General features: G+C 57.0%; 1 non-coding gene across 1 annotated transcript; it reads right to left on the reverse strand.

The window, feature by feature from the left end:
* Nucleotides 1–391: 391 nt before the first annotated feature.
* On the reverse strand, nt 392–545 carry LOC142244768 (5.8S ribosomal RNA). Its single transcript, XR_012724642.1, has one exon. It is a non-coding gene; the product is annotated as a 5.8S ribosomal RNA (ribosomal RNA).
* Between the last annotated feature and the right edge of the window lie 9,455 nt (nt 546–10,000).

Consider the following 10,000-nt stretch of genomic DNA (forward strand, 5'->3'; position numbering starts at 1 on the left):
TCCTGGTTAGTTTCTTTTCCTCCGCTTAGTAATATGCTTAAATTCAGCGGGTCGCCACGTCTGATCTGAGGTCTTTAGTCGAGTCAGAGTCCCGGAGAGGGCGGAGGCCGGGCGGGAAAGAGAAACGACGCGTCACGTCGGGCGGTCGTTTTCTATCCCTTCAGCCTCTTTTCTCCACGGACCACGCCGTTCCGCCCTCGCCGTCTTACGGGGGGGAGTGACCGGAGGCAGCCCTGTGTTGCCACAGACAGCCTCGCCGCGCTCTCCCGATTCCCGGGGCGGGGGCAGGTCTGGCTTTAGCGGGACGCAAGGAGACGGGGGAGAGGTCTGGGACCCCCCTTCCTCTTCCTTCTGAATCCCAGCAGCGCCGCGGAGGCGATCGACGGAGGGGCGACCCTCAGACAGGCGTAGCCCCGGGAGCAACCCGGGGCCGCAAGGTGCGTTCGAAGTGTCGATGATCAATGTGTCCTGCAATTCACACTAATTCTCGCAGCTAGCTGCGTTCTTCATCGACGCACGAGCCGAGTGATCCACCGTTAAGAGTCTCGCTCGTTTTTTTTTTCTCTGGATAACGTTGGTCGGCCGCAAAGGCGTAAAAAAACAGACGTGGGACGGGGGGTGTTCCGCTCAGGAAGGGGGGGGCTCTGTTGTCCCGGGCGCTCGGCTTCCGCCGTCCCTACCTCTGACGGGGAGGGTAACAGAGAAGGGCTCGAGGCTTCTCGACCTACCGCCCGGTCCCGATCCCGGAGCGGGGTGCGGGCTCAAGCGGGCGAGCGGTACCCGGGACGGCCTTCGACGCGCAGGTTGTTTCGTTTCCTGCGGCGGGTGGGCGACGGGAGGGAAGGGACCCCCTCCGCGTGCCGTCCCCTGCCGCGCAGGGAGCGCCAGCGGGGCGGAAGTCGGGTTCCCTCCGCTCCCGCATCAGGGGATGAGAGGAGAACCGTGAGCTTCCGGCCCCACACCTCCTTGGAGTGGGGGGTCGCTGGGCGAGACGGCGCGGGCCGCTCCTCGCTCTCTCGTTAATGATCCTTCCGCAGGTTCACCTACGGAAACCTTGTTATGACTTTTACGGAGGACCGTCCCGACGCCACGCCCGGGACCCCGGCTTGGTTTTGGTCTGATAAATGCACGCATCTCTGGCGGTCAGTGCTCGTTTATACGTATTAGCTATAGAATTACCACAGTTGTCCGAGTCAATGGTTTGGAGCGATCAAAGGAACCATAACTGATTTAATGAGCCATTCGCAGTTTCACTGTACCGTCCGTGTGTACTTACACATGCATGGCTTAATCTTTGAGACAAGCATATGCTACTGGCAGTATCAACCAGGTAGCCCGTCGGCGACCAAGCGACGCTCCAGAGAGGCGAAGAGGTGGACGCGTCGAGGTCGGGGAGACGGCAGAGAGACCGAGACAGAGAGAGGGAGACGCGGGGGAGCACCCAGAGAATGCGCGGTGGGTTCGGGGAGGTGGCAAGGAGGACGCGAGGTCGGCGGAAGGCCGACCCGCTCAGCAGAGGGAGGGCACCGCAGAAGGGAGCCCATACGGAAAAGCCGCACGGACAACCAGAAGCCCCCCGGGCGGAACGCGAAGGCGAGGAGACTGGCCTCAGGGGGACGCCACGGGCAACACCCCACCAAAAGCCCGCCGCTCCTGGGGCGACCCGCGAGGGGCCGCTTGGGGAACGGGCGGGGCTGAGGCAAATGACGACCTGGTGCGGCTCCTCCATCTGGCTTAGTCCCACCTCCACACGCGCGAGGGGTCGTCGGTCCACAGGCAGGCCCGGAGCGGAAGGGCATCCGGAAGCCACCCGGCGAGACGCAGAAGCGAGGAGACTGGCCACCGGGGTCGCCTGATGCGGCTCCTCCATCTGGCTTAGTCCCGCCTCCGCCGCGGGGGTCCTCAACCCGACCGGCGAAAGGGCGCGGGGTTGACGGGAGAGGGGGCTGGCTTTCAGGGTCCACCGCGACCAGGCGACTCAGAGGTCTCCCAGATGCTTGGCCTGGCCGTGTCGGCGTTGCCCTACCAGCGTAGTCCTCCCCCCGCCCTCGCGCCCATACCTCAACGGACTTTTTTTCTGCTTTTCTTTTCGCCTCCCGTGGCTTTTGCAGCGGTGGACCCAGCTGCCGACTGGATGGGGAAGGGGGCGCGGAGCGCGAGGGGGCCTCCCCTTTTTCCTCCGTCATGGGTTTCTCGCGCCATCTCTCCCTTTTATTTTTAAACCAGCTTTCTCTGTCGGACCCTCGGTTCCCTTCTCGTTCCGACTCTCGCTTCTGCCCCTTTTCCGAGCCGCCTCGGGGAGGACGTTCAGGTAGCGTGGAAGGTGTACACAGGCCCGGTGGGGACGCTTCCACACACCCTGCTTCACGAGGGACCCGCACCGCACCCTCCGCACCTCCGTCGTCTCCCTACAATCACTACAGGATTGGACTATTCAGGGTTTAACAATCCGTTACTATTAAAATGTAAAAAGTCAATGTTTACATATGGGAATACCCAGAAGATTCATACACCCCATACATCATAGTGAAGGACATTACCTTATTAAGGCCCTCACTCTGAAATTCCGCTTTTTCATACTGATGCTGGTCTGAAAGACACAAAGGAAATCAGATGAGCCGGTTACATCACTCTTGTTGTTATAGAATTTTTATTTGAGATTGCTTGCTCGTCAGTTCAAGGTACACAATTTGAAGGGGGAAGGGGTTGTAAATAAATGTGTTTTTCCTAGTTGGCCTCCATGGACCTTAATGTAATCAGGCTTGAAGTAGGATTCATTGTCTGGGGGGCTTGCGTGTCTATTGTTCCTTTGCAAGGGGCCTCCCTAATACACAATCCTGCAAACTGGCCAGAGACTGTCCTCCTTCATACTTGAAGGTACAGGAAAAACAAATGTCTAAGGGGGCAGGTATGAGCACTTCTGCCCATCAATTGGTCTGAACCCAGGAGAGGGAGGACAATAAGCCACACGTTTGGTCAGTGAGTTGGTGCTGTGAAGTAAAAGGAGAAGATCCGTTTCTCCTCTGACGGGGAGGGTAACAGAGATGGGCTCGAGGCTTCTCGACCTACCGCCCGGTCCCGATCCCGGAGCGGGGTGCGGGCTCACGCGGGCGAGCGGTACCCGGGACGGCCTTCGACGCGCAGGTTGTTTCGTTTCCTGCGGCGGGTGGGCGACGGGAGGGAAGGGACCCCCTCCGCGTGCTGTCCCCTGCCGCGCAGGGAGCGCCAGCGGGGCGGAAGTCGGGTTCCCTCCGCTCCCGCATCAGGGGATGAGAGGAGAACCGTGAGCTTCCGGCCCCACACCTCCTTGGAGTGGGGGGTCGCTGGGCGAGACGGCGCGGGCCGCTCCTCGCTCTCTCGTTAATGATCCTTCCGCAGGTTCACCTACGGAAACCTTGTTATGACTTTTACGGAGGACCGTCCCGACGCCATGCCCGGGACCCCTGCTTGGTTTTGGTCTGATAAATGCACGCATCTCTGGCGGTCAGTGCTCGTTTATACGTATTAGCTATAGAATTACCACAGTTGTCCGAGTCAATGGTTTGGAGCGATCAAAGGAACCATAACTGATTTAATGAGCCATTCGCAGTTTCACTGTACCGTCCGTGTGTACTTACACATGCATGGCTTAATCTTTGAGACAAGCATATGCTACTGGCAGTATCAACCAGGTAGCCCGTCGGCGCCTGAGCGACGCTCCAGAGAGGCGAAGAGGTGGACGCGTCGAGGTCGGGGAGACGGCAGAGAGACCGAGACAGAGAGAGGGAGACGCGGGGGAGCACCCAGAGAATGCGCGGTGGGTTCGGGGAGGTGGCAAGGAGGACGCGAGGTCGGCGGAAGGCCGACCCGCTCAGCAGAGGGAGGGCACCGCAGAAGGGAGCCCATACGGAAAAGCCGCACGGACGACCAGAAGCCCCCCGGGCGGAACGCGAAGGCAAGGAGACTGGCCTCAGGGGGACGCCACGGGCAACACCCCACCAAAAGCCCGCCGCTCCCGGGGCGACCCGCGAGGGGCCGCTTGGGGAACGGGCGGGGCTGAGGCAATGATGACCTGGTGCGGCTCCTCCATCTGGCTTAGTCCCACCTCCACACGCGCGAGGGGTCGTCGGTCCACAGGCAGGCCCGGAGCGGAAGGGCATCCGGAAGCCACCCGGCGAGACGCAGAAGCGAGGAGACTGGCCACCGGGGTCGCCTGATGCGGCTCCTCCATCTGGCTTAGTCCCGCCTCCGCCGCGGGGGTCCTCAACCCGACCGGCGAAAGGGCGCGGGGTTGACGGGAGAGGGGGCTGGCTTTCAGGGTCCACCGCGACCAGGCGACTCAGAGGTCTCCCAGATGCTTGGCCTGGCCGTGTCGGCGTTGCCCTACCAGCGTAGTCCTCCCCCCGCCCTCGCGCCCATACCTCAACGGACTTTTTTTCTGCTTTTCTTTTCGCCTCCCGTGGCTTTTGCAGCGGTGGACCCAGCTGCCGACTGGATGGGGAAGGGGGCGTGGAGCGCGAGGGGGCCTCCCCTTTTTCCTCCGTCATGGGTTTCTCGCGCCATCTCTCCCTTTTATTTTTAAACCAGCTTTCTCTGTCGGACCCTCGGTTCCCTTCTCGTTCCGACTCTCGCTTCTGCCCCTTTTCCGAGCCGCCTCGGGGAGGACGTTCAGGTAGCGTGGAAGGTGTACACAGGCCCGGTGGGGACGCTTCCCCACACCCTGCTTCACGAGGGACCCGCACCGCACCCTCCGCACCTCCGTCGTCTCCCTACAATCACTACAGGATTGGACTATTCAGGGTTTAACAATCCGTTACTATTAAAATGTAAAAAGTCAATGTTTACATATGGGAATACCCAGAAGATTCATACACCCCATACATCATAGTGAAGGACATTACCTTATTAAGGCCCTCACTCTGAAATTCCGCTTTTGCATACTGATGCTGGTCTGAAAGACACAAAGGAAATCAGATGAGCCGGTTACATCACTCTTGTTATAGAATTTTTATTTGAGATTGCTTGCTCGTCAGTTCAAGGTACACAATTTGAAGGGGGAAGGGGTTGTAAATAAATGTGTTTTTCCTAGTTGGCCTCCATGGACCTTAATGTAATCAGGCTTGAAGTAGGATTCATTGTCTGGGGGGCTTGCGTGTCTATTGTTCCTTTGCAAGGGGCCTCCCTAATACACAATCCTGCAAACTGGCCAGAGACTGTCCTTCATACTTGAAGGTACAGGAAAAACAAATGTCTAAGGGGGCAGGTATGAGCACTTCTGCCCATCAATTGGTCTGAACCCAGGAGAGGGAGGACAATAAGCCACACGTTTGGTCAGTGAGTTGGTGCTGTGAAGTAAAAGGAGAAGATCCGTTTCTCCTCTGACGGGGAGGGTAACAGAGATGGGCTCGAGGCTTCTCGACCTACCGCCCGGTCCCTATCCCGGAGCGGGGTGCGGGCTCACGCGGGCGAGCGGTACCCGGGACGGCCTTCGACGCGCAGGTTGTTTCGTTTCCTGCGGCGGGTGGGCGACGGGAGGGAAGGGACCCCCTCCGCGTGCTGTCCCCTGCCGCGCAGGGAGCGCCAGCGGGGCGGAAGTCGGGTTCCCTCCGCTCCCGCATCAGGGGATGAGAGGAGAACCGTGAGCTTCCGGCCCCACACCTCCTTGGAGTGGGGGGTCGCTGGGCGAGACGGCGCGGGCCGCTCCTCGCTCTCTCGTTAATGATCCTTCCGCAGGTTCACCTACGGAAACCTTGTTATGACTTTTACGGAGGACCGTCCCGACGCCATGCCCGGGACCCCTGCTTGGTTTTGGTCTGATAAATGCACGCATCTCTGGCGGTCAGTGCTCGTTTATACGTATTAGCTATAGAATTACCACAGTTGTCCGAGTCAATGGTTTGGAGCGATCAAAGGAACCATAACTGATTTAATGAGCCATTCGCAGTTTCACTGTACCGTCCGTGTGTACTTACACATGCATGGCTTAATCTTTGAGACAAGCATATGCTACTGGCAGTATCAACCAGGTAGCCCGTCGGCGCCTGAGCGACGCTCCAGAGAGGCGAAGAGGTGGACGCGTCGAGGTCGGGGAGACGGCAGAGAGACCGAGACAGAGAGAGGGAGACGCGGGGGAGCACCCAGAGAATGCGCGGTGGGTTCGGGGAGGTGGCAAGGAGGACGCGAGGTCGGCGGAAGGCCGACCCGCTCAGCAGAGGGAGGGCACCGCAGAAGGGAGCCCATACGGAAAAGCCGCACGGACGACCAGAAGCCCCCCGGGCGGAACGCGAAGGCAAGGAGACTGGCCTCAGGGGGACGCCACGGGCAACACCCCACCAAAAGCCCGCCGCTCCCGGGGCGACCCGCGAGGGGCCGCTTGGGGAACGGGCGGGGCTGAGGCAATGATGACCTGGTGCGGCTCCTCCATCTGGCTTAGTCCCACCTCCACACGCGCGAGGGGTCGTCGGTCCACAGGCAGGCCCGGAGCGGAAGGGCATCCGGAAGCCACCCGGCGAGACGCAGAAGCGAGGAGACTGGCCACCGGGGTCGCCTGATGCGGCTCCTCCATCTGGCTTAGTCCCGCCTCCGCCGCGGGGGTCCTCAACCCGACCGGCGAAAGGGCGCGGGGTTGACGGGAGAGGGGGCTGGCTTTCAGGGTCCACCGCGACCAGGCGACTCAGAGGTCTCCCAGATGCTTGGCCTGGCCGTGTCGGCGTTGCCCTACCAGCGTAGTCCTCCCCCCGCCCTCGCGCCCATACCTCAACGGACTTTTTTTCTGCTTTTCTTTTCGCCTCCCGTGGCTTTTGCAGCGGTGGACCCAGCTGCCGACTGGATGGGGAAGGGGGCGTGGAGCGCGAGGGGGCCTCCCCTTTTTCCTCCGTCATGGGTTTCTCGCGCCATCTCTCCCTTTTATTTTTAAACCAGCTTTCTCTGTCGGACCCTCGGTTCCCTTCTCGTTCCGACTCTCGCTTCTGCCCCTTTTCCGAGCCGCCTCGGGGAGGACGTTCAGGTAGCGTGGAAGGTGTACACAGGCCCGGTGGGGACGCTTCCCCACACCCTGCTTCACGAGGGACCCGCACCGCACCCTCCGCACCTCCGTCGTCTCCCTACAATCACTACAGGATTGGACTATTCAGGGTTTAACAATCCGTTACTATTAAAATGTAAAAAGTCAATGTTTACATATGGGAATACCCAGAAGATTCATACACCCCATACATCATAGTGAAGGACATTACCTTATTAAGGCCCTCACTCTGAAATTCCGCTTTTGCATACTGATGCTGGTCTGAAAGACACAAAGGAAATCAGATGAGCCGGTTACATCACTCTTGTTATAGAATTTTTATTTGAGATTGCTTGCTCGTCAGTTCAAGGTACACAATTTGAAGGGGGAAGGGGTTGTAAATAAATGTGTTTTTCCTAGTTGGCCTCCATGGACCTTAATGTAATCAGGCTTGAAGTAGGATTCATTGTCTGGGGGGCTTGCGTGTCTATTGTTCCTTTGCAAGGGGCCTCCCTAATACACAATCCTGCAAACTGGCCAGAGACTGTCCTCCTTCATACTTGAAGGTACAGGAAAAACAAATGTCTAAGGGGGCAGGTATGAGCACTTCTGCCCATCAATTGGTCTGAACCCAGGAGAGGGAGGACAATAAGCCACACGTTTGGTCAGTGAGTTGGTGCTGTGAAGTAAAGGGAGAAGATCCGTTTCTGCAGCCGGGTCCTGGTGCCTATGAATGGACTGTAGAGATTGGTGCTGGATACACATGTTACGGTTGTGATATCCATAATCTGGATTTGAGAAACTACCCTACGTTGCATTTTTTCATGCTTTTTCCTTGCTTGTTTTAATGAATAAAAGCAAATAAAATCATCCCAGCAAAGTCTATGAGAATCCTGACTTGCTGTGCACATGTTGCTTCTTATTTCCTTGCCGTTTTTGATGCTGAAAAAAGAAGCAGCATGTCAATTGTTTCTGCGTTTTATCCTACTTTTTATCACCAATTGACTTCAATGGAGTCAGTGAAAAATGTAGGAAAAAACGCATGCTTTTTTGTGCGTTTTTGTGTGCTTTTTTGACGCCACTGCGGTTCCCTACAGCCATTTCCTCATCTCCCGGTCTTTACTGTAGGACCTTGTTCCAAGGAAGTCCGGTAAGGTCACAAGGTGAATCGAGTTCATGCCAGCGTATCACTGGGATTTCCTGCAAATCCAATGGCATGAACTTGGGTCACCATGTGATGTCACCAGGGTCCCTGCATCTAGTCCACAGAGCCAGTGTTAGCAGACATTTTCTCATCTTGCGGTCTTTACGGCGGGACTTTGCTTCAGGGAACTCCGGTGACATAGGTAGCCTGGTCTGTGAGGCGATCCATACCTCAGTAACCCGGGGTCATCATGGTGACAACCCAGGGTTACCATGGCAGCGATTGGGTTCCTGTGATCGCATTACAGGGACCTGATCGCCAGGGAGAGTTAAGCAATTCCTCCCCCTGCCTCCTGAATGCTGCGATCATACTGCTGTGAGCGGCGCAGGCATTGCTCCTGGCAGCGAGAGTCGGGTCCCAGCTGTAAACTCACTCGGAGACCTGGCGGCGATCACGAGTGCCTGAACCACTGCAGTCGCTATGACTAAATAACGCATGGAAAAAAGCATGTGAAAAAACGTGCAAATGCAATAAAAAGAGTGTTTTTTTTCAGCTACTTTTTTCCTGCCAAAACATGTGTTTTTCTGTGCAGATTTTGTGCAGTAATTTGGTGTATAAATTTCAGCACCAAATCTGCATCTCCTGCCAAACTAATGGCAAGCGTTATGTCAGGGACTCTCAGCCATCACCAATGTCACCATATAATTGGAGGTCCTAGGTTTTGCCAAATGTGCGGTCTTCTGCAAATTACCATACTTATTTTGTAATTTGCATCTTTTTTGCATTTTTTGAGAGATTTTTTGACAATTTACTACTTTTGTGGCATTGGTTACATCCAAAATGAGCATCAACTGCCAGAGAAAGCGCACTGGCATCTGAATAGGACCTTGATGGATGGGAGCCATTTTGGCGGCACCTGTGGGTCACCGATATTTCTGTGCCGCTGTATCCCTCACATCAGTAAGGTAATATGTCGGGGACTGTCTCAGTCATCACCGATATCACCACATAACAAGAGGCGGGATGTTTTTGCCCAATTTGGAACACGTTTTTGCAATTTTTGATTTTATTTCGCCAGTATGGGTGACCCTTAAGAGCTTCTGCTACAGGAGCAAAAGAGGGTTACAAAATGAGCGTGCCCGACTCCAGTGGACGGCGGGGTGAGGTGACGACTTCTAGAAGAAGCGATGGCTATGGCAGCTGTGACGGGTCGGAGGCCTGTGTGTGTGATGTTCATAAGATATAAGGTAAACAAGAGAGGGGGTTTGGAGGGGCCCAGCTCCAGCGGGATAGTCCTGAATTTGGGGTGCAGTGGTCTCTGGGGTAGGTCCCGACTCTGTGTGCACCCTTACGATATCATGGTGGAGCAGGTCTCTCCTCTTTCCATCTATAATAGAGAATATGGAGGAAGGTACCATGGCAACCGATCAGATTTCAACTGCCTTAACTACAGGGCTGGTGAGAAAGTGAAAGCAGTGAGGTGATTGGTCGCTGAGGATAACGTGTTCACTGACCATCTGCGCTGGTTTGTTTACAAGACGACCAATGGACTCTAGATGCCACTCAGATTCCCATAGCAACCAGTAAAGCCTGCTTTACACGCTACAATATATCTTACAATGTGTCGGCGGGGTCAGAGTCGTCACCGCCGCCCGCCTGGACCCCCCCGCCCGACTGTGCCTAGCCGGCCGCCCGTCCCCGCTCGACGCCCCACGCGTGGGCCCTCGCAGGCCCAGCACGGAGGACGGGGAGCGGGCGGCTGAGGGCAGGCCGGAGGTCGCGCGGAGGGAGCGGACGGGCCCGACCGGACCGACCGGCCCAGCCCTTAGAGCCAATCCTTATCCCGAAGTTACGGATCTGACTTGCCGACTTCC

This window comes from Anomaloglossus baeobatrachus, chromosome 6 (genome assembly GCF_048569485.1).
Source record: "Anomaloglossus baeobatrachus isolate aAnoBae1 chromosome 6, aAnoBae1.hap1, whole genome shotgun sequence".
Taxonomy (NCBI): domain Eukaryota; kingdom Metazoa; phylum Chordata; class Amphibia; order Anura; family Aromobatidae; genus Anomaloglossus; species Anomaloglossus baeobatrachus.